General features: G+C 33.4%; 1 protein-coding gene across 10 annotated transcripts in view; it reads right to left on the reverse strand.

Moving 5' to 3' along the window:
- LINGO2 (leucine rich repeat and Ig domain containing 2) overlaps positions 1 to 26,721 on the reverse strand; it is a 1,109,656-nt gene that overhangs the window by 591,205 nt on the left and 491,730 nt on the right. The window contains exon 4 of one of the 10 annotated variants that reach the window (XM_054689313.1): positions 20,207 to 20,267. The exons of the other annotated variants lie outside the window; for them this stretch is intronic. The gene's annotated coding sequence lies outside the window, so the exon portion shown is untranslated. The remainder of the gene's footprint in view (positions 1 to 20,206; positions 20,268 to 26,721) is intronic. 10 annotated transcript variants of the gene reach the window in all.

The following is a 26,721-nucleotide window of genomic DNA, read 5'->3' on the forward strand; positions in this document are numbered from 1 at the left end:
TCAAAGGTTCTGTTTTCTAGTTTTCTCCTTTTCACACTAGTTTATTCTAAAGCATAGCTCAGCCAATTATTCCTGAAGTTATCTGTAATACAGAAGCCTCTTATATATGTTCTCACCAATAAAATTATTCCCTATATGTTGACCCAGAAAGGACAAACTCATCCTTGTTTTCATCTTTACATTTTTTTTAAATTTCATAATTATAGCCTTACATAAAACTTTGATTAGAATAAGGGTTGCAATTTTAATAGAACACTTGTATTTCATATTAACTATGACAAAAAATTCTATTTAGCCTTTCCCATCTCATACTTTTTGCAAATGCTTCTTAGAATATGTCTTTACAAGTGGAAAAACTTGTATAATAAACCAATTTTTAAAATATTTTCCTAGTAAATAAGTGAAGATATCATTGAAATTAAATGCTTTCCCAAATATAAGGGGATGGTCATTGAATTAATGAAGCTCCTCAAACTGGAAAGCTTTAAGCAGGAGATGGATAGTAGTTGTAATCTAACATAGTGGCATAGAATTCATATTTTAGTAACAGAAAAAAGAAATCTGGCTTTAAATCCTATAGCAACTTTTGAACAACTATGGGTAAGTTTATAACTTCAAAATTAACCAGGTTAAAACAGAACTCTTGGGGAAAAAATGGGGGGCCTCCCTGGTGGTGCAAGGGGTTAAGACACAACCTATGAAGCTGTCCACAGCCTCTGCAGCACTAGTTCGATCCCCAATCAGGGAGCTATCCACATGGCACAGTATACCTCTCCTGTGTTGCTCGCTGCTCCCCTCAGCAGTGTATTTCAGTCAGTCTGCCTGTTCTGCTCCCCACTCTGTCTCCGGTGCTTCCTCTCACCCTCCACACCTCTGGCCTGTACCCCAGTTCTTGCATGCATAAATAAATCTTAAAAAAAAAAACAGAACTCTTAATCCCTTACCCCCAATCTGTTTCTCTTCTAGTTCCTTAATTTACCTAGTCTTCAAGCCAAAAATCTAAGCACTATCCTTGATTTTTATTTTCCTATCCCTCATCCTAATCATTAACATCCCCAAATATGTCTTTCTCTCTCCTCTTTCTACCATTAACATCCACACACATACCAACATCATGTAGTGTTTTAGTGTTTGGATGACAGCGAAAATTTATAGCCTTCCCCATACAATTTATTCTACATCCAGTGTCCAGAGACTTCTTTACTAAATTTTAAATTAAGTCATTTATTTAACTGTTTATAACCAATAATGATTCCACATCACATACAGAATATTCAAATATCTTAACCAAGCTTAGGAAGGTATATCTCACTCTACTTAAGTCTTTGATTTCTTCCTATAACATTCTCTTCCTTATTTATCATTCAACCACTTTAATTCTATCTATGATGCTGTTCCTCCTTTTTGTCCCTTAGATTTCATCTTAATTGTTATTTTTCCTTGACCATTCTGAAGAAGATACCAAGTTACTCAAAACCTGCTATAGTTATGTTTTCTGTTTTATTCACTTTCATGCTTTCTGCAGCTGCCACATAAAATGTGGTCCTTAAATATCTGACACATAAATGAAAGAACTTAAGAAAAGTGACTTTGTTATTGCAGACTACAGATAATCCTTCCTAACATAAGTTAAACCGGGCACTGTGTTTGCTTTAGCATAATGCTTAGTGCAAAGGAAAACTTATGATAGCTATTGGGGCTTGTTAAAAACTTCTGGTTAAGCAATAAGATCTACCCTAACTGTAAGCGATTAAAGTTTCCATTTTAACTAGGGATTTTTAAAACAAGTGAATAAACAAGTGACTCAACATTTTAAGCTAATCTGGTCATGCTACAGCTGATAAAGACATTTATTCTTTCTTTCTGATCCTGGGGTTCTAAATACTGCCAGACTTGACTTTCTTATACATTTTAAGGACCCTAAAAAATAAATTAGAAAAATTTGTTTAAAAAAACAGGTAGGTTAGGAGTCAGAAATCTATATTTACACGTGGTCTCTATCACCTGGTGATGAGCTTCCCACAACCACTTGTAAACTGCATGCCTTAATTTTTTTCTGTCACTTATTTATAGACTTATTGAGAAGGGTAAATCAGATACCGGATGTAATTTATCTAGTACAATGGTTTTGCATGTGACTGATGTTCAATTAATTATACTTTCTCTCCATGTGTGTCACTAAGGTATAGTTGTAGGAGCAACATTTGAACTTCTATCCCTGACTTAATATGCGAGCTTAGGCTGATTTGATTCTTGTTCGTGTTTTCTTTTATTTTTTCATCCTGTCTCTGAGACCATACTGTCTTCTAGGTTTTTTTTCTCATAAATCCATTTTATTGATGTTTATATATAATGTCTTGTAAGTGGTGGAACTTAATTCAAAAACACAATGAATAGTGATGGCTGATAGGGACAAGTTAATAATTAAAATTAAAAAAAAGGTCATTCTGGTAGTTTGGTTTCTTGAATTGAAAAAAAATAAAAGCACTTGTTTCCACTAACATGTAACAAAAACTGAAAAACATAATCCTACCTCGAATCCAGAAGAATCTGGACTTGAATTATTATTGCTATGGTCCATTAAACTCACTCCAAAAACTTTAATATGTTTCTGCTTCAGAGAGCTGCCCATATACAGCCTATAACCACACTATTACAATGCCCAAAGAGCAAATTACTTGAGTCAGCTGCAGCTATGGGCTTTTCACTGAGAAACTTTTCAACAGCTCCAAAGTGCAGCATTCTCCTAAGTGAGGTAAATGCTCTCTTTGCATTGTTTTCTTCCCAGGTGACTCAAGGTAGATAACTAGGACTCAAATGCTGGAAAATAGAGGAAAGTAAACTGTCATTTCCCTAAGTTTTAGTACAAATGTGTTCATCAGGAACAGCGTTAAACAAAATAGTCCAAACAATAATTTGAAAAAGTACTCAGTTTTCCCAGCTACCCCCTGTTCAGTAGCTGGTCCTATTATCTTATTTCCTCCTTTCAATTTGACATAGTTTTATGCTTCAGATCTTCTGGAGAATATCATCACCCCAATCTAATGTATAAGACATAGGAATTTACATTGAAAATGATGTGCACAACACATCCTCCCAGAGAGGACCAAAGGGTATAGCTGCGGTTTGTAAGGTAGCATCAACCAAGTATTAATGCAGTGATCAAAGTTTTCTCCCCACTTCTTCTACTTTACTGAGAAATATTTGACAAATATAATTATATATATTTAAAGAGTATGTAGTAATATGATATACATATAATATGGAATGATGACCAAGATTAAGAGTTTGTAGAATGACTGCCAGATTAAGATAATTAACACATCCCTTACCTCACTTTTTTTTTTTTTTTTGTGATGAAGGTGAACAAAAGCTACTGGCAACAAGTATATAATATCAAATCGTTAACTATAGTCACCATGCTGAAAAAATGATTTATTCTTCTTACAACTGAAAACCTGTACTCTTTAACCTACATCTCCCCATTTTCCCTCCCTCCAAAACATTCCTGATGGAAAAGACCAGAGAGGATATAGGCATTGTGATGCATACAACTAATTCCAGGCAACTGAAGGTACAAATGTAAGACCTAGTGGGATATAAGTTGCAATAAAATTCTAAATATTCATTTGGACTTATGTGCCAGGAATTTTAAAACCTTTCAAACTCTTTGGTTCAGTAATTCCATCACCACAATTTTATTCTAAAGTGGGATAGAGAAAATTAGACTATGCTCAAAACAAAAATACTTATTCTATTTAAGGAATACTTTTAATTATATAATATAGAAATGCATGTATTTAGATTGATCTAGAGGCACATGTACAAAGTTTTAATGGTGATTAACACTGGGTACAGAATTATTGGTATTTCAATTATGTCAGTCAAATTTATGGGGGTATATTTAGAATAAGACTGCATCTGTTTTATATGCTTCTTTCAAAAACTTTTGACAAATATAATCACACCATAATCAAGATAGAAGACATTTCTGTCACTTTATAAAGTTTTCCCCTGCTTCTTCATAACAACACCTATCCAACCAGCACTAGGTAACCATTAATGTACTTTCTGCCACTAAAGTTTTGCAATTTCTATTTTATATAAATTGTATAAACACTTTTATATATGGATTCTTTCACCCAGCATATTTCCATGCTTTATCAATGTAATTGTTTTTTTTTTTTGCATGTTTTCTTTATATTCATCACACCTTTTGATTCCATCTTGCTATTACATACTTGAGTAGCTTGTCCCATTTTATAGTTGAGTATCACTCTGTTGTGTGGCTCTGCTATAACTTGTTTATCTTTTTATCTATTGATGGATGCTTGGGTTGTTTCCATATTTTGAAAATTATGAAAAAAAAAACAATAAGGACACTTATGTGTAAGTCTTTGTGTAGACAAATATGTTTCAATATACCTAAATACCAAGGAGGAAAATTCTACATAAGCATATGCTTGATGTTATTTTAAAAAATTTAAATTATCGGGCCTCTCTGGTGGTGTGAAGGGTTAAGACAGAACCTATGGAAGCTATCCGCAACCACTGCAGCACTAGTTTGATTTGTGGCCATGGAGCTACACTCATGGCACAGCAGACCTCTCCTGACTCACCCGCTACTTCCCTCAGCAGTGTATTACAGTCAGTCTGCCTGTTTTGTTCCCTACTCTGTCTCTGGTGAATCCTCTCACCCCCACACCTCTGGCCTGTACCCCAATTCTTATGTGCATAAATAAATCTTTAAAAAAATTTAAAACATTATAAACAATCATCAAAGGGATATAATATCTGAGACTTCTATGTGTTCCACAAATGTCAACATTTTAAGTTTAACCATTTTAGTAATGAAGTGGTATCTCATTAGGTTTTCAATATTTACTTCCCTGATACTAATGATGTTGAATCTCTTTTCATATGTTTATTAATCATTATTATCTCTTCTTGCATTAAGAGTGCTCAAATAGTTTATATATTTTCTTTTAAACTGATAATTTTGTCTTTTTATTGAGTTGTAGGTGTCCTTTACATGTTCTGGATAAACTATATAAATATTGTACCATTATATGTGTAAATAATATATATTTTTTTCAGTTTCTGACTCGTATTTTCACATTTTAAAATGATTTTGAAGAGTAAGATTTGTTTTTAATTTGATGAAATCAAATATATAATTTGCTTCCTTTATAATTTATGCCTTCAGTGATCTGTTTAAAAGATATTTTCCTACCCCCAGGTCATGATGATTTTATTTATTAATCCACTTCAATTTATATAAATAGTATACACTAAAGTTTGAGGATCAATATTTTATATGGATATCTAGTTCTAGCATCATTTAATGAAAACTTCACTATTGAATTGTTTGGGTACCTTTGTGAATAAGCAATGATGATTTGTGTATCGGTGTAATTTCACAATCATGCTATCACACATTACACTATCTTTGACTCCTTGGTATTTATTTTCTCTGTGTTTTCCAATTTACTTTCTACTATTATGTATTCAAGTTCACTGAATTTTTCCCCTGTAATATCTTCTCTGATCTTAATCTCACCCAGGATAATTTTTTCATTTGATATATTGTATTTTTCAAGTCTAAAATTCTGCTTGCTCTTTTTTTTTATTAATGTCTTCCATTTATCTCCTCATTATTTTCATGTAGTTTTTATTCCTGAGCATATTTATAGTAGTTGATTTAAAAGTGCTCATGTGCTAATACTATCATCGCTATAATTCATGAATCTATGTTTATTGACTGATAGTTTTCTCCCATTTTAGGTCATATTTTCCTGCTTTTATCCAAATTTCTAATAATTTGGGGTTGGACATTTTTGAATTATGACTTATTCTGTCTCTCTTTAAAATATATTGAACTTTGTTTCAGTTGGCACTTAAGTAGTTTTCAGATTAACTATCCTCTGAAAGCTTGTGTGGAATAACCTTTATTTTAACTATAATTTAGTCTTTCTACTAAGGACATTTCCATGGTCTCTATAGGGTGTCCCTATAATTTATTGTTTATTAAGTCTCTGACTGGACATACCTCCAATATCTCCTAGTCCTGTGAAAGCTCAGGGGTCATTCATTTACAACTCTCTAATAGATCTTTCCTTAGCCTATTAAACTTCAACATGCATTTGCATAGTTTAATTTCTACTAAGTCTCAAAGGAACTCTTACGTAGATTTTTGGAGCTCTTATTCTGCTTATTTCCTGTTCTACAAATTCTACCTACCTTATTTCCCTACGTTTTCATTTCTACCTTTTCAATTGATCAAAGCATTCCTTATGACCTCCTCCCTGCATGATAAACTGGAAAAATGCCTCCAGGAAGCAATCCAGGTAATTATAGGTCTCATTTTGTTTATTTCCATTTTCCTTAGAATTGTCATCTTATATTGTCTATTGTCTAACATTTGGAACAGTTGGTTTCATATTTTGTCCAGAGTTCTGGCCATTCAAGGTAGTGAAGGCAAGACTAGCTGCAATTACTGCAATATGGACAGAAACGGTATTTTATTATACTTTAAATTTTACATAAATATATTTTATATATGTCTCATTGTCAAAATTTAAAAAGGCATATGGATATCTTATATAATTGCAAAGAATGCATTAAAGCTATCTGTCATTCTGCATCTTGACCAAAGTAGAATGATTCTATCAGTATGATTTTATTTTGAGGTAAAAATATCACACATTTTACTTCTTCTTTTGTTTGGTATTGGAAATTCTTAACTTGGGCATCCCTGGTGGTGCAGGGGTTAAAGTCTCAGCACTATCCAGCTATCACCAGACACTGAGCTACTGCAGCATGAGTTCTAGTCCAGACCAGGGAGGTGACCCATATGGTAGAACAGACCTCTCTTGACTTGCATGCTGCTCCCCTAAGCAGTGAATTTCAGTAGATCCACCTATTCTGCTCCCCACTCTGTCTCTAGTGAATCCTCTCACCTCCCTGCACCCCTGGCCTAAACCCCAGTTCTGAAATGCATATAAATAAATATTTTTAAAATATCCTGAACTTGGAGAGAGATGTTTGTAAATTTTACAGAACTATGATTGATTTAAAAAAATTTTAGCTAGTGTGGCTAAAAATCATTATTATCTGCTTTTGGTTTCTATCTCAATAATTCCATTCTTCATGGCTATAGTACTGGTTTTTACTTGTGGGTTATGAAAAATACAGGTTGGGCACCCAAGCAGAAAAAGAATGTTGTCTTCAAAGCCAAATCCCCATTGTACAGAGGAATCATCTCAAAACCGTGCAGCAGGTTTCAGTACAATTCACAGCTACTGACATTTTTAGACCGGGAAGATCCAAGCTTAACTAGCATAGAAAAAGTAATACATTTCCTTCCTTTTGTAGAAAGCTGCATATAATATTTCTTTGAAGACAGGGTTGAGATTATCACCATGTTCTTCTATGGATAAATATGGGAGTTCAGTTTCTGAGGCTGTGGCATAGTTTGCAGGCAATAAATTCACATAATGGTAAAAAAATGCTACTTGTAGAGAAAAAACATTGGCAGTGTGTATTTCAGTTCAGTGCACTATACTGTGCTGATTTACAGAGATGGTTTCCCAGCACCTTACACTTTGCAAACTCATATCTCCTGTCCTATAGTGTAGCTGATCCTCCAAGGGTTCGTTGTTTTTATTTTTATTATTTTCAGGTGTCAGGGGGAAGCATAGCTGAGCAAAACGTAAGTATTTATTTAAAGGGTGATTTGTGTTTAATGACAGGGATGACCAGCACATTCAGGCTTAGTGCTAGATACCTACCCCTTCGGGAATCTGTCTTCCTCTTTCTGCCTACATAAACCCAGCTCAATATTTTATTTCTGCACAATGAAGTTTGTCTCAATAAAATTAGTTCCTGCAATTAGCTTTCTCAGCAACGATGAGCCAGCAGTAATGTGGTGACTTTACACTAATAGCTGAAAGTGTGGGATCAGCTAATGCCTCTTTTCAAAGGTGCTAGTGTGTGTAGATCTTAACTAGCTCATCAGGTCAGTGCATGTCTCCTTGCAGAATTCCTGAGCCCAGATAGAATAACCACTCATCTAAGCATAAGTCCACTACCTTATTTTATACAATAAATAGGATTTATCAAACCTCTTCTATGTAAATGCATTATGCTAATGTTTTACATACACTCTATGTTATTCAAAGCAGTTAGGAAACTAAGGTAGTATGAGATTGTGAGAGACCAGCGCATGCTCACCTGAGGTGGGAGCGTGTGGAGCATGATATCAAGGACTGGAAGCTAAGCTGACATGGAAGTAGGAAGGTGGTACATCGCATCTATCCAAACCCAACTAATTCTGAAGCCATCTTGAAAATCTATGGGAACCACTTAATAGTTTCCAAGCTTCAGAGAATGAATGAATGAATGCGCTTAGATACTTTACAATATTCTTTAATAAGTTTGCTTTTATCATTGGAGTAAAACAAACAGGTTCCTTTTTGCTTTCTTCTTCTTTCCTACTCTCTCATCTGCACTAAGAAATTAACCTCCTCTCTATTTTTAGGAGAAAGAGGTATGCTTTTTTGGTGGTGCAAGCAGGCTGCTCCATGTTAGAGTCTACACTGGGCCTTTTTAATGTTATTTCCACTTAGTGTCAATTTCCACTGATAACCAAACACCTAATAAAAATTGAGAACTAGAATCAATACTATTCATCAACACAGAGCCCAAATCTAAGAAATAAGAAATGTGATTTGTGATTTGTTCAATTGGAAGGTTGCTTCCAATTTGGTTAATGGTAGTTGTAGGAGACAATAGAAGATTGGCTATAATTTAAAAAATATATATATATATATGTTTGGCTATAATTTAAAATATATATATTTTATATTTATATATAAAATATATATAATATATATTTATATTTATATAATATATATATTTATATATTATATATTTTATAAATATATATATATTTATATATATATACAAATTATATATATATAAGTGACAGGCAGGGCTCATGAAAGAGAAAAAAATATATAAAAATCTTCCTATTGGTGAATCTGAAAGCTCTTCAGATTTGCATTTGAAATGAAACTTACAGTGAGAATAGTAAGTTAACTAGTAGAACACAAGTTAAATTATAGCAGATGGAGAGAATGATATGGAAAATATGCAAAGGTAGGAAATTTTGAGTTATTTTCAACTAACTTAGATGTCTAAGAGTTAAATATTGAAATAAATGTATCAACAGCCTCATATTTTCAGACACAGGTTGTATGTGTAGCCCTATTCTGTCTGAATCATCTTATTTACTATTAATTCTTCTAAGTAGTCTGGCTTTACAGATACATTCGGTAAATTTAGTCTGGGAAGAATTTCATTATTTGTCATTGTCGATTTCTTCTTCTGAGTAGTCTATATATAAAACCTCATATTTATTTTATTTATGCAGCATGCCAAACATGATACAACTAAAGTTCCTGCACCAAGAAAATTCCTGTAAACACAATCAGTATCTAGCAAACCGTTAACTTGAAATTTCGTGTTCTATTCTCATATATGATAAGGCTTCAAATGCACTTAAAAACTAATCCTAAACTACTAAAGTATGGTGCATTATTCAGATGAGGCTTGCAAAGATATTTGAATTAAATTAGCTAATCAAATAGTTTTGAGCACCAAAAATGCACTTTAAAATATCACATTTAGATCTACAAATACTGAGGTGTACAGCCCACTTTAGTAACCTCCAGAACCCAAATTGCCTCTATCCATTAAATTTTGGTAATCATAAAGAAAAAAAAAAAAAAGCAGTCTGTCATGGATAGTATAAAGTAGTGACAGCTTTAGAAAGCTTTGTTGGTTTTGATATTATATTACAGTTAGAAAAAGATATTTAGCAAAGGCTATAGGAAACTGATTTTTTAACATTCTGTAAATGTATAATTATTTCCCAAAATAGTTTTAAAATTGCATTTCTGATCCTCCAAAGATCAATGTCAAATGTAACTGAAGGAAAGTGACTGTGCTTTAAAAAAGTTATAAAAATCCACTAAGTTCTCTCCTTACCCTTTTGTCTATAAGAAATTGTAGGTTCTGAAAGCATGATCCAGTTTTGATAGAGGAGAGAATCCTGATTCCTTTCATTCCTTGTGGTTGAGTATATTATTTGAACTGCTTACTGCACATCCCAGAGGAGAGTTATTTCTTGCAAGCTTTATTCCTTTAGCAGTATCTTAAGAACACTGCTTACTTTTCTCCTTCACGAGAGTGCTCTGGCAATTCTCTGAGGAGCTTACCCTCAATGGCAAGGGCAAAGTGATTGGCAAAGGCTAGGTTTATGACCAGATTGCAGAGCTAGAATGGAAAAACAATGTAACTTCCTAAAAATGGATAAGCTACTTCAATGAACCTAGAGTTCTTTATTTTTTGTTTCAAAACACTAGGATCTATCATGTTCAATTAAGAAATTGTCCAAGAGTACTAACTCACATCTCAAAGATGCAATTACTTATGCATTGCATCCAGGTCCTGAGCTCTTGATCCTCATCTGTACCCAGGATATAGACAGACAGGCACTAGAATTGACATACACTTTGGAACCCTTACAAGTTTGGCAATTTTCTAGCAAGCTTCATTCCAGCTACACTTCCCTACCTCCTTCTCAGTATTTCTAGGTGTAATATCAAACATCAGGTAATTGAGTTAATCATCAAATTCATATTGACAGATATTTAACGTAATTCCTAGTTAAACACACTAAAATGTATATAATCATTTTATAAGATGCTTTGGTGAGAAAAATATTAAAATACAGCCAAATTGTATTTGACTTGTAACACAGGATGATGGCAAATAGTATAGAACTTACCCATTACTTTAGCTCATCTTCCTTATGACCAAAAATTCAGTCACTGTTTGAGATGCCACCTTAGGGTGAAGAGAGGTTGAATGGCAAATATTCTGGCTTCTCCTTTCCTTCTGCCTTCTAGTTTCTTGGCAGCATCTGACATTAACTCAGTCCACTATTGATATTAATAAATGACTAAACAATGCATGCTTGTATGATATTACCCACCATTCCACAAACGTTGTACAATTTTGGAATGACAGATGGGGCTCAATTCACCCCCATGTCTGGAAAAGCCAGATAAGGAGGTTGAAGGGAAGATGCACAATAAACTGGAAGTCACAGCCCCAAATTTCAAATGGCTTATCAAATTCTCATAACCATAACATCTTAATGAGAGTTTTTAAAAATGGAAGACAGTAAAATTATGATACCCACTGATAAAATTCAGAAATGCAAAATACCTGGTAAAGGTCAAGGTACGGATGCTAACATTCCTCCAACTAAATGTTTATTTACACACTCTTTGCTTCAATCACGCAGGTGTGTGTGTCTATACATACATATACTTGCATGTGTGCTTTCTTATCATCATACAACCTTTTATTCCCTGCCCTATTGCTGGTGATCAAATTAAATATATCACAGCAACACTAGGCATATTTCTTAGTTACTTCTTTGTCAGTGCTACTCAACTATATGAAATCAATTTTAACTTTGGTTGACTGCATAAAAGCCATACACACAGACATGCACACACACAACTGAGAAAATGTTGTATATGTACTTAATGATGTGTGTGTGTGTGTGTGTGTGTGTGTATAATTTGTGTAAAATATTTAGGCTATCCAGTAAGACACAGGGAAAAATACCACCATTAGACTATAATTCAAAATAAAGTTACATTTTATATTATGGCTGTAATAAAGTCAGTCTAAAACTCTACCTTGGGCCTCCCTGGTGGCAACAGGGGTTAAAGTCTCAGTGTTATCAAGCTATCACCAGCCACGGCTGCATGAGTTTGATGCCCCGCTAGGGAGCTAACCCACTTAGCACAGCACACCTTTCCTGTTCTGCCTGCTGCTCTCCTTAGCAGTATATTTCAGTCGATCTGCCTGTTCTACTCCCCACTCTGACCCCGGTGAATTCTCTCACCTCCCCACCCCAGCATCTCTGGCCTATACCCCAGTTCTTGTTTGCATAAATAAATACAAATAAATCTAGAAATAGACTAAAGCTCTATATTAATTTGTTGTAAAGTATGGTCCAATTCTTGAGAAATAGGGCCCCTAAGAAAGGGTTTAGGGAAAAAAATCCTTCTAGAATTCTCATTTTTTGACTCTTTCAAACCATTGCAAGTTGAAACAAGACAATAAAGTTACTGAACAATAAATGGGAATTGAATGTACACACAACTGTTTATTCAATACCTACTATATGCCTTTTTTCTTTTCCTTTTGTGGTAGAGTGGACATATTTATTTTGAAGGGTTAAGCAAGAATCTAACTGTTACAGGGCAGCCTCTATATGAAATGGGTTGCCTGAATGTGGGTCCTCATCTGCTGGCTTAAAAGGACTTATATAAGACTCAGCTACAGGCACACACAAAAAGGTTAATAAAGGGTTTATTTACAAAATAAAGGGAAATGAAGAAAATAATAACTCAGAGAGAAAGAGAGGGGGATAAATTCATGAATGCAACCTACCAGTTCCACTGAACTGGAATCCCAATAGTATTCTGAGAGCCAGTGAAAAGCCAAGATCAAAGAGCCAAGAGCCGAAAGCCAAGAAACTCCCAAGGCACATATGTCTGGTTATACATATGACCTGGCTGCTCAACTCCACCCTCAATTCCCAGGAATCCTCCCTTTAGTGATTAAGGCACTATGGGATTTGTAGTTCCTGGTATCTTGATGGCTTTGGTCTGGAGTGGGGTGGAGTCCACAAAACCTGTGTCTGTGGAGTTTGTTCAGGTCATCTTTTCTCCCCAACATAAACATAAAGAAACACTGAGACATGGGTTATTTATTTACTCGATTTGGGTAGTAGCAGACACCAATGATTATCACAAAATTTATGAAACTACCATCCATTTACCAGTAAGAAAGCTGGGGTCCACATACAATCACATAAAAAAATATTTAAACACTCTATGCTTTGTTTTTACTTATTCATACTTAAATACTTGTGTATTCACCTTCCATATATGCATGTGTATATGAACTATTTATGATATATGTGTGATTTTTATAAGATATGAGGATTATCCTATTTATGGAAAATAGTAGATGATAATGGACACATGAGGAATAAACCTATCTTGTTCTTGAGAAATGAAAATATTTATTGGAGAAACTGTTTAAAACATTAATGAAGATTAAGATAATTAATATTTTTACTTATTTGAGTAGTTCATAGATAAGAAGACCACTTCTCCAAACTCCACATTATTCTCAGGGCAGTCTTCAATGGTGGATGTCAACAGCATTTTGGGCTTTAATCAGACTCACATTTCATGATTCTTGAGATATTTCTCTAGACAGTTGCTAATATAAACTGGAGGTGCCTCATGAAATAGAGTTTTTGGTTCGAAGAATTAATTCAACTAACAAATACATTAACTGGTTACTCTGTGCTAGATATTTTTCTAATTGTTAGAGATGGGGAGATAACAAGACAGAGTCTGGTTTAAGTCTCCTAAATATCATAGATTCGGTGAACAAACGTGTAGCCCAATCAGAGCACAAATAGCAGTTAGAAGTGGATATGTTGTGTTGTATGAGGGACTAAAGAAAATGTCTACCTTTAAAGGATAGAAAGGTGTCGCAGTGATGTGAGAGGGCTCTCTTAAAGAATAAGTGAGAACTAATCAAGTGGACAAGAAGATAAGGGCACAAAACACATACAATGCATTTACTTTTTAATCACAGCAAATTCAAAGAAGTGTTAAGAATTAACAGTGGAAATTAGAATATAGCAATAGAGAGCGCAATAAAATGAGTAGAAAGAGTGGAAAGGAAATGTCCTGGCTCAATCATCACACACACACATACATACACACACATCCTGTTTACTACTATTGGCTTGTGGAGTCAGAGAAAGGATTCCTGGATTCTATCTGTTCAGGCTTATGGTTTCCAAACTTGAGGATGAATAAGAGAATGTTCATAGAATTATTAGGAAAAGGGCATTCAAAAAGGGTGATAGAGGCTGCCTTTATTCAAAAGATAACTTTTCTAGGACCTCCCTGGTGGTGCAGGTGTTAAAGACACAGAGCTATCAAGCTATCCTCAACCACTGCAGGAGTTCTATCCCTGGCTGCCAGGGAGCAGCTCACATGGCTCAGCTGACCTCTCCTGCCTCACATGCTGCTCCTCTCAGCTGTGTATTTCAGTAGATCTGCTTGTTCTGCTCCCCACTCTTTCTGGTGAATCCTCTCACCCCCCTCAACTCTGGCCTACACCCCAGTTCTTTTATGCATAAATATTTAAAAAAAAAAAAAAACTTTTCTAGTCATGAAAGATGAAATTGATGTAAGTGTAGAAGGGCCACAAATATATGTGATTTGCTGAATAAATCTCAGAAAAACATATCAATCTGATAAATCTGCAGAAGAAATTTTGCATAAAAAGACATTAATGATTTGAGATATGAGGTGATTTTGAAATAGCAGTTCTCAAATTGCACTTATGTTTTTCCCATAACATGTATATTTTAAAATGAAAACTCACCATTTGAAAAGAATCAGACCTTCACAAGGACCATAGGGCCATAAGGCTATTTCCAACAATAAACAGGAATATAGTTTTCCCTGCTGGTTTTGCCTAATATATTACCTATGAAGGAATTTCTCTGCAATATAAAGCTAGGAAGGCAGTTATATACAAAGTCAGGAACACTTTGGGTGATCAACGAATATTTCTTGAATAAGTTAATTTTGATTTAAGTTTTTGATTTACTTTTCTTTAAAAGACACACACTCCAGAGAGAAGTACTTTAAGCTGCTATTCTCCTATCAACATATTCTAGTGTGATAAAGTTTCCTATTTTTTTTGAGGTGACATTCATTCACATCATTGGTAATGTTTTAGAAGTATAGGACCTCCCAACACTGCACCCACCACCAAAATACCCAAGTGCATCGCTATAGTCCCCCATGCTCTCTCCTCACTTTGTTTTCAACACTCCCTTTACTTCTCTGCTAGTTTTTAGAGCACATACATTACGGGGAAGCCAGGGACTCCAAATAAGAAGAATAGGGGTACACAGTTAAATAAGAGGGGTAGTGGTAACTGCAGGACTCCTCTTAATAAAAGAAATGCACAAACATCAAATCTATGATAACACTTTTAAGTGAGCGAATATTGTATATCTGCTTAATGAGAACTTAAATTCATTCTAGATTTTATATAAAAATTATGGAGGCCTTAAAATATGCAGCATAATCCCTGTTATATTTACAATAGACAAATAAACATTTTTTTCCTCACTCACTTCCTGCAAGAACAGAATCCTGATTTTCCCTATTGCTGGGACTGAATCTCTCTTCTTGAATTCAAGAATAAACATGTAGCCTGTGAATTTCAAATCACTGTTTCTTAACCCTTTGCTTTAATAATTAGTTAATAATATGTAATGAATGATGTGCTAAAGAAATATGCTAATTGTGGCATACTCTTGAAACTATCAGAGAAATTAAAATGCAAAGACATAAATCTGAAGGTGTTTAAAGGGAAGAAGAATAACCTCAAAGGGGAGATAGTACAGTGAAACCCAAACAAGAAAATTGAAGAAATAGTATCTTGATAACATTTTTGAGAATCTGGATTAATTTACCATTGAATTTTTTAAATTATAACTAACATACTAATTTTGTTCTTGTTATTCTATGCTTGTTTGATTATCTGTTAATATACCAAAAGAATCTCTCTTTAAGTGTAACTAATAAAACACAAAATGTAGTGATTAAAATTAAAATGGTGACTAGGCAAAAAATCACAAAGGAAGTAGAATTGTAATTAAATTGTGAGATTAGAGCATTGTCCCCAAAAAAGATGGCATTTGATAAAAATTTTTAATGATAAGTAGAATCATGATGTGTACAGAGGAAGTTTACCTGACTTAGAGGATATAATGAAATCAAAGGAACTAGGGCAGGATACTGTAGAGAGTATTCTGAGAATTTGGTGCCTATAGAGGGAAAATAACATTTTAGATATGGTATTTTGAAGGAAGAAAAAGTATGGGGGAAAGGGAACATGGAAATTAAAACAGGAAAATAATCCCTCAAGATCTGGAACTCCTATGAAATGTATATTTTTGCTAAATGAAACTTAGAATGGGTTCACAATGATATAAGTAAAAGTTGTTCTATAGTAATAAAAACAATAACAACCACAAAGAAAGAATCCCATATATACTGTTGTTAATGCAATCCAATTCCAATGATTATTTTTCAGAGATTTCAGATGTTATATGGAAGGATCACTTGACACCTCTGCACTCAAATTACATTAAATTAGAGGTATTGCTGGATATTTATCAAACACACCACTTTATAAAAAAAAAAAAAAAAAGAGGGAGCCTCCCTGGCCTACAAGGGATTATGTCTACAGGGGATTATGTACAAGGGATTATGTCTCAGCACTATGAAGCTATCAGCAGTCACTGCAGCACGAGTTCAAACTCCAGCAAAGGGAGCTGACCCATATGGTGCAGCAGACCTCTCCTGTTTCCCCACTGCTCCCCTCAGTAGTGTATTTCAGTTAATCTGTAGGAGCTGTGATTTCTGCATTTAAAGCCCATGCAATATTGTAAACCAACTTTACCTTAATAATTAATTAATTAAAGATATGGTTGGTTGATTGATGGGAGAAAAAAGAACAGTTATAGTCACTGCAATGAGAATTTGAAACAACCCAATAGTTTTCTTATCTATGGGGGTCTACAGTGATCAACCATTATGGATATTGAATAAGTCAATAATAGAAACATGTTTTATCATTTAAACAAGAATAAAGAAAATGATGTGTGGGATGCCTTCATAACTTAGTCAAGCCCATAGCATGTAAAAAAAAATAAACTCTAAACCACAATAAAGTCCAATTGTGCAATTTTTTTATGGCACTATAATATCTGGACCTACTAATAGTAGCAATTTGACAAGAGAAGGGTCCCAGTTGTTTCACTATGAGTGTCATCATAGTTATCAAGTAGTTCAAGGTCAGTAAGAATGTGATAGACAGCCCATGGTTAAGACAAAAGGTTTTAGAAAGCAAAACTCTAGACAAATTATGTAAAGAGACTGGTTGTCAGGATATATAAGACATGAAAATTGGTGTATATGAAAACATACTAAATATCACTAAGTATATTATAAGACCTAGGTGGCATGATCCAGTGAAATAAATGTCTAATATCAGAACACAATCAAGTTCTCATGACTTGAGGAGTTCAGAATGAAACCATGCACCAAACCTTGTCAGAACTCTCTAGGAGGAGAGGTGCATATTCATTAAATATCAAACTTTAGGGCTAAACAGACCTGAGTTGAATACCAGATCTCTAATTTACTGAACTTAATAATCTTAACTATTTATCTCAATTTCCCTAAGCTCTAGTTTATTAATTTTTCAACACATTTAATAATATTGATCATATTCAATAGTTGTCAAGATCAAATTAGAAATTGTAGTGAATTCCTTACTAATATTGACTGACTCATAGCAGGTTCTTCATACATGGTAACTATTGGCACTTTCACTTTTTGTCAGGAATACGTCTTCGGATGTCCAGGAAAAAACTAGAACCCCAGGCTTACCTATTTTTCTCAAAGTGAAAGATCCATGGAAAGAAATTTCCCCACATCCATACCATCAGAAACTCTGTTTTTATAATATTGATTGGCAGGATAATTTTTGAGGTTGGATAAATCAAACTAAGATGTTGGGAGAGTCATTCTATGACACATATCACTGAGTAAAGCTGGTGTGTCTGTAGTTTTGAATACTATGAAAGTTGAGATGGCACAAAAAGAAATCAAGAATTTTGGATTGAGAAAGTGGAAGAAAACTGAAAAAAACGAATTTTAGAACAGCAAAATAAGTCTTTAACTAACTGTTCCATACTAAGTGATCTAAACATGGTCTGTAGGATATGATACAAATTGGTCCAAGACAGCCAAGGAAGCCCTCTTCCATCAAGCATTCAGTACTGTTCAAGGCAGAAGACACGGGATTTAGAGTGCTTGATGAGTCCACGTCTCCACTGGAATAATTTCTTTTGATATATTATCTTTAAATCACTCATGTATTTTTTAATACCATCAAATTATCTTTCTGATGGGAAATTTCATTTCTTACATAGATTGTAATAAGGAGAGAACAGTTTGCTCTTGAGAGGGTCTATAAGCATTCTATAAATTAGTACTTCTGGTTTATGTATCAGGTGTTTGCAAGTTTAGTGAAGTACAACTTAATTCCTGAATGTACCGACAACCTACGATTTCTAATTCTTGGGAGTTAAAGGACAGTTTCAGAATGTGGTGATTCAATTGAGTGAAGCACTGCTTGTATTCAGCATCTTTTCATTATAATTCTCAAAACTAAGAAAAAACATCAGAGGTTCTCAGTTGTCTCCAAGATAGACTGTGCCACTACAGCTGCCTAGATTATGCAAACACTGTGCATATCTACTCTTTTCATCCTACTGAAAAATGAAATACAGAAACATATTATGATGCATGGTAGTCCTGCAATCTATCATACTAAAAATATTAGGGGATGCATACTACCACTTCTTACTTGCCGTAATAACCTGGAAGCTACTCCAAAGATTAGATAATAGTTTCGTTATGCTTACTCCCCACTGAGTAAAATAATGTATTCTTTCATTTGCCTATATAGTACCTTTTTGAGCATTAATAGGTATACTGCCAGTTCTAATATTTGGTGAGCTTTCTGTAAGTGACTGAAATAATCAATGTCAATGATTTAGAATTGTTTCCTGTCTCTGGCTATGACTTTATAAATAATGCTTTATAATGTACTTTATTTTATACTAGCTCCCTATAGAAGAAAATGACATATTTTATTCCTGAATCTACAGTTGCATATATTTATTATAAAGAATGTAGAACATTATAGCATCACAACAAAGAAAATTACACAGATATACTAAAATTCATCTTAATGTCTCAGTAGGTTGCATTTATATAAAGGTTACTTTGTCCTTCAGGAATTCAAAAATAACTACCCTTCAAGGCAATGCTTGCTTCCCCTAACATCACAATAAACCAAACCTTCCATGGATTTGGGATTATGCTATCCATTAACTTGATATATTCTCCCTTTAACTTTTATTATTACTTCAGATTGTGTCACCTTATATCTAAAGCAATTCTATATGAAGTTATTTCTTTTTATTTCTTGTTATTACTTATATAACTGTGGTCAATCAACCACAGCTGAATATTTAAATAAAATGAGTCTAAGGTGTTGAGACATGTACTCTAAACAGAGGGCTTTATAGTAGTAGAAATGCAAATGTGAAATGTCTGAATACAAGACAAGACAGGGTGAACAGTATGCTGAATTATATGTAAAGCACAAAATAATATCTGCAAAATTTCACAGTAGGATGAGTGTAGATTTAATTCTCAAACAACTGATTTCTATGAGAAATCAAAGAAACTTTTTGTGAGTTCAGTCCAGATGATGCTATGTTAAAAACATAATATACAATACATTCAACTTATAATTCTGACTCTACAGTTGTTCTGGATCTTTTATGAGAGAATAACCTCTTTCCCACAAAATTATTTTGATGCAAAATTTAAATTAATAAAATTTAAAACTACAGCCTACACATTTCCCACTTGTCTCATTGTTCTAAGAAATGGTCAATGCATTTGTTAAGTACCCCTTTTGGTCTGGGGAATCCAGAGAGCCTAGAGAAAATCTAAAATATACTATTATTTATACATTACATCCAACTATAATTAGCCAACTGTATCATGGACAGGCAAATAAATTCCTCTAAATGATGGGCTAGGAAACCACATTTTTCATAAAAATAATGACAACCAATCCATGAAAATTAGAAGGGTTATGCCAATTGCACTCTATGAGTTTGTTTCACATGCTAATGCTAAATATTAATAGTTTAAATAACTTCAAGGTTTTGATAAGTGGATATATGTGCATATACACACAATGGTTCCCCTTTTAATTGCACACTAATTTTCTTCATAACCAGAAAATGCTTTTTCCAGAACATGTGCACATACTGCACTTACAAAAATTATTTTTAAACAAATGAGCAGAGAAATTGTGACAAATATATTTGCTTAGGACAAGAGAAAAAGTTTGAACTAACCAGATTATCAGTGCAAAAATGCATAGGTCATCCAAATCATTCCCCAAAGTCCTTTTATGCTCTAAGAAAGCAAGCAAAACAGTTCATGTTTAATTAATGTATGGCACATCCAGCATATTTATTTTAGAATTCAACTTTGAAATTGATATTGTAGAGTTTATCATTGCCCCTGGTGAAATAATTGAGTGCAGGACATTTATTTTCATTTTACTAGACATTTATAGTGTGATATGATGGAAAGTGAACTGGATTGATTGGGCATCAGGAGACCTAAATTTTGCCTAACTTTATCGTCAAGTAGTAAATAAGCTGTTTGTTCGAGCTTCAGTTTCTTCTGCTTGAGAAGAAAAGGAATGTTTTTTATATTCCTTTCATATCCAGCCTCCTTTGCCTTAGAGATTTTATATTCACCTAGATGTTCATAAATACCTCATATGCATTCAAAAGGCAATCTTCTCCATGTCAAAATGTACAATAATTAAGAATATAACCTCAGGAGACAGACTACCTGGATTTGACTCAAAGACTTACCATTATTTGATCTTTAGTCAATAAAACAGGGCTAATAATGACATTCAATTCATAAGATGTTGAGATTAAATGTATTAATGCTTACAAATACATCTAGCGCACTGAACTATAGCAAGCATTCAATTATCATTAGCCATTATAATCAATAGGAACTTTTTGGTTATGTGAAAATGCTGTAATAAGCATGATCCAACTGAATAAATAACTACCAGGAGTAAATTTGGAATAGGCTATAACAGTTCCCATAAGATACTTAAGATAATTCAAGGAGCCCAAAATATGAATAATTAGAGTGCAGTACATCCCAATTTTAAAAAGTAGCAACAATATTCATTTACAATAGCCAACATTTTGAGAGAGACAGGATAATACTTTGATATCAGCTGTAAAATTAGGTACCAAAGTTGGAGACATTTATTTTGTATTTAGCATTTGATGGACCAAATATCCTGAATGACCCTCATGCTAAAGGCAAATTAAAATGTTAGATAAAATATGAAAATACAAAGTAAAAATTTTTTAAATGCATAAATGATCTGCAAGAATTTTTTTTTTTTTCTAGAGCAAGAGTGCTAAGTTTCAATGAATAATAGGGTCAAAGTATTTGAATGATAACAAAGGAAAAAAAAAACAGGATTTCAAACCACGATATTAATCATAAGGGAAAATACAGCAATTATATGAAGTGAAATCAATAGTCACCTACTTAATCAGATAATTAAAATTAATAGAAGTAATGAGAAAGTTACACATCATGGGCCTTGTTATATGAGAAAAAGAGAACATTAATTTTGACATATTTCTTCCAAAATGTATAACTGAATTTAATCATGAGGAAACATATGACACATCCAAACTGAGAGACAATCTAAGAACAGCTGGCTTGAACTCGTCAGAAATGCCACTGTCATGAAAGCCAATGACTGTTATTAAAAGACATTAAAGAGATATGTGATTCTTTACTTTCCCCTGTTATAAAGAACATTATGGGGCAAAGGATTTAAGTCTAATCGCTATGAAACTATCTGCAGCCACTGCAGCATGAGGTCCGTCCAGGGAGCTAACACACATGGTGTAGCAGACCTCTCCTGTCTCACCCATTGCTCCCCTCAGCAGTGTATTTCAGTCAATCTGCCTGTTCTGCTGCCCACTCTGTCTCTGGGGAATCCTCTTACCATCCCCACCCGTACCTCTGGCTTACACCCCAGCTCTTGTAGGCATAAATAAATAAAATAAAATCTTTAAAATAAAAAAAAGAACATTATGGGGACAATGAGAAAAGCCTGAATAATACCTGTTATGGATGTAAGATACATCCATAAATTTTTGATATTTCTCCTAACTACTCTCTTCTTGGAAATTGACAATACTTAGTGACTCATGTCTAACAAATAAACAATGGTGGTTTTTGTCTTGATTTTGATTTTGCTCTTTTCCTCCCAGACTTGTATGGTTGTTTCTGATCCTTGTCTGTGGGTCCCCACTGGAAGATGCTTTAGACTTGTGGCAGGCTTTGGGGTTTTGCTCTGGGCCAATCCTGATTGGGTGGACTTTTACCCATGAGGGGACAGGTAACTTTGGGTGCTTGATTTAGAAAATATATTCTTTGCCTTTCCTGTATCGTTTACTAATTGTATTAAAGTTCCTTTTCATTAAAAAAAAAGAAATAAAAAGATATCACTTCTAAGACTGAAAGGTTGTTATAACTTTCCTTCTGGTTCTCTTTCTTAGATCACTCACCCTAAGAAAGTCAGTCATTTTATCAAGAAGATAGCATGTGACTCTTTGGCTAGGTCCAATAGTTATGTGAATGAGTTTTCTTGGAAGATTAGGCAAGCCTTTAAATGACTGCTAAAGACAAAAACAACACAAATACTCTCATCAATAAAGGTCCACCTAAGACAATTCTCTATTCCTGATTTCTGACCATAAGAAACTGTGAGGAAATGTGTTTGGGATTTGTTTTTTGCTTTGTCTGTTGGTATTTAACATAGTTATTTGCATTGAGAGATGGATATACATAACAGTTAAATATAGCTATTACATTTATCAAAAAATTAGCATTATAACTAAGTGTACAGTTCAATGGCATTAAGTAAATTAATATTCTTGTGCTACCAGCAACACTATAGACAAAACACTTCTCATGTTGCAAAACTGAAACTCTGTTCCCACTGAACAATAACTTTCATTTCCCCTACTCCTAAGCAATCATCATTTTACTTGCTGTGTCTATAATTTGGTTATTGCAGGTAGCTCACATAAGTGGAATCATGCAGTATTTGTTTATTGTATCTGGCTTATTTCATTTATCATAATATCTTTAAGGTTTATCCATGTTGCAACATGTGTCAGAATTTCGTTCTTTTATAAGAGTGAATAATATACAATTGTATGTGTAGATTATATTTTATCCATTAATCCATCAATGGACACTTGTGTTGATTCTATTTTTGTCTATTATAGACAATGCTGTTATGAAAATGAAGGAACAAATATTTCCTTTAGCCCCTGCTTTAAATTCTGGTAATGACCTTTGATGCACAAAAGGTTTTAATTTCTATGCAATTTATCAATTTTTCTTTGTTATCTATGCTTTTAATGTCATATCTAAGAAAACAATGCCAAAAACAATGTTTTGAAGATTTTGTTCTATTTTTTCCTAAGAGCTTTATAGTCTTACCTGTTACATTATGATCTTTCAACAATTTGAATTCATTTTTGCAGATGGTGTAAGAGTACCACTATGATCTTTTACATGGGGATATACAGGTTCTCTAGACCATTAGTTGAAACGATTGTCCTCTTCTTACTGAGTGAGTGGTCTTGGCATTCTTGTCAAAATCGATTTGGCCATATATATGAGGGTTTATTTCTGGACCCTCTATTATAGTCTATTGGTCTCTTTGTCATTATGCCTCTACCACACTGTTTTTATTGCTATAACTTTCTAATAAATTTTAAAATCCCGAAAAAATGAGACTTCCAACTTTTTCTTTTTTTTTCTTTTTTAGTGTATGAATTCAGATATGGATCAGTTCTATTTGTTCCTTGAATATTTAGGAGAATTTGCTGAAGCAATGCAGTCCTAGGCTTTTCTTTATTGGGGGATTTTGATTACTGATTCATTCTCTTTTAGTCTCGTTCAAATTTTCAGTTTTTAATGATTCAGTCTTGATAAACTATGTTTTTGTAGGAATTTGTCTTTATCTTCCCTCTTACCCTGTTTGTTGTCATAAAGTCGTTAATAATATTCTCTAATAATCAATCATTTTTGTCTGTAAAATTGATAATAATGTTCTCTTTTTAATTCTAATTTTATTTAGTTCTCTTTATTTTTTGAGTCTACCTCAATTTTGTCAATTATCTTGATTTTTTCAAAGAACCAACTCCTAGCTTTGCTGATTTTCTTTTTATTGTCTTATTCTCTATTTTGTCCATTTTTGTATTAATCTTTATTTTTTCCTTCCTTCTAATAACTTTGGGTTTATTTATACTAATGCTGTTAGGCAGAGTATTCTGTACATTTTTGTTATATCCAGTTGGAGAATAGTGTTGTTCAAGTCCTCTGATTTCTTACTGCTCTTCTGCCTAGTTTCCTATTTATTATTGAATTTGCCTACTATTATCGTTGACTACTTTCTCCCTACAATTCTGTAATGTTTGCTTCATAGATTTAGGGGTTCTGTTGTTTAGTACATAGCTTTATGAAGATTATATCTTCTTGATGAATTGAAATTTTTTTCATTATGTAATTCTCTTCTTTGTATCTTTTTTAACAGTTTTTACTTGGTATCTGTTTTGTCTGATTTTAGTCATCCTGATTGCCTTGGGCTACCATTAACATAGAATATCTTTCACATCCAATCTACTCATCTCTTTATGCCTAAAGTGAGTCTTTTTGTAGAAAACATACTTGAATATTTATTTTTTAATCTAAATTGACAATATAACTTGTGATTGGGAAGGTCATTTCATACATGATTGTTGTTTAATGTCACCAGATTTGTGAGTAATCATAGCAATAGATAATTAACATAATGTCTTTAGATTAATTAGTAGTAACATATCATAGTTAATTTCCCGAATTTTATAATTATACTGTGGCTATAAAGAAGATGCTTTGTTTAGGTTAATATATAGGATTTCTGGATTCAGAAGTATCATTTCTTAAGTTATCCTTAAGTGTTTCAGAAATGATAGAGATGATAAGGCATTCAAATGGGTAAAATCTTAACAGCTGGGGAATCTGGATAGAGGTACCTGAAATTCCTTATTACTGTTTTTGCAACTTGCTATATGTCTGAAATTATGTCATAACTTAAACAAAAGTAAACAAATTCAAATATCAAAGTCTAAGGACATGTTAGAACACAAGATATAAACAGTGTACCGAAGCTAATGTTTACCTTTCTGAATTTCTTTTTTTTAATTTTTTTTACTTATTTATTTTTAAACAATATTTTCTTTCCCCTACCCCCTCAGGTGTAGTCCCAGAATTTCCTTCCCCTATGCACCCATGCACCATCACCACAGTCTCCTGTTCTCCCTCCCTCCCTCTAATCCCTCTCCCTCCTCTTCCCCTGCAGGATGTCTCTGATCTATAATTGTCTGTATTTGCTTTGTTGTGTTTTGCACTGTTATTATTTTTTTACACCAGTAAGAATGGCACATATCAAAAAAAAAAAAAAAAAAAAAAAAAAAAAAAGCAACAACAAATGTCGGAGAGGATGTGGTGAAAAAGGAACTCCCCTACAGAGAGTTCTCCAAACATTACAGAATTGTAGGGAGAAAGCAGTCAACAATAATAGTAGGCAAATTCAATGCCCACTTTCAATAATTGCTGGTGGGAGTGCAGACTGGTTCAACCACTATGGAAAGCTGTCTGGAGGTTACTCAGTCTACTAAAAATGGAGCTACCATACAACCTGACAATTCCACTCCTAGGGATCACAAAAACATTAATTCAAAAAGAATACCTGAAACCCTATGTTTATTGCAGCACTATTTACAATAGGTAAAACCTGGAAACAACCCAAATGCCCAAAAATAGATGACTGGATCAAGAAGATGTGGTATATATACACAATGGAATATTATTCAGCAATCAAAAAATATAAAATCATGTCATTTGCAGCAACATGGATGGAGCTAGAAAGAATTATGCTCAGTGAAATAAGCCAGAAGGATAAGAAAAATATCAGACGGTTTCACTTATAACAGGAATATAGGATAACTAAATAAGACATCAGTGTAAAAAAATACCTTTCTGAATTTCTAAAAAGAAAGAAGAGAGAAAAATGAGTAGAGGGACTATATTGGCAAATAATAACTGAGAATTTTCCAGTATTAGGAAAAAAAAAAAAACCTAACAATATAAAGAAGATTAAGAACCTAATCTCTAAAAATAAATAAACACGAAGAAGTTAATACCTGGACAAATCAGAATAAATCTACAAAGCTCTAAAAGCAAATAAAAGTATTAAATGTAGTAGAAATATTGATCATCCTCACTGAAAGCAATTAGCTTGGCAGTTGACTTTTAAATAGCAACTGTGTATACTAGAATCTACTATAGCAATAGATGGAATGTGAAAAAGCATAATAACTGTCAACTTAGAATCATATATTCAGCAAGATGTCTCTCAATGATGAGAAAGAAATAAGACATTTATTTATAGACAAAACCTGAACTTTTGTAGCATGGCATAAAATATATTCTAAATGTAGTACTTTAGGAAGAAGAGAGTGATTTCAGATATAAGAAGGAGTGGAAGCAAGCACTATGATCAATATTCTTTTTGGATTTAAATTGCATTATAATTGAAATAAATGAAAATTGCTTATAAAATGAACCAGACCTTAATTGTAGTTTTTTTAAACATTTATATTATTTAGAGAGAGAATAATATTCAACTTCACACTTTAGTGAATTTATCTATGCATGTTAAGATTTCTAGGGTAATATTAAATACTAGAAAAGA

This window comes from Talpa occidentalis, unplaced genomic scaffold (assembly GCF_014898055.3).
Source record: "Talpa occidentalis isolate TD23 unplaced genomic scaffold, MPIMG_talOcc4v2.1 talOcc4.7, whole genome shotgun sequence".
Classification (NCBI taxonomy): domain Eukaryota; kingdom Metazoa; phylum Chordata; class Mammalia; order Eulipotyphla; family Talpidae; genus Talpa; species Talpa occidentalis.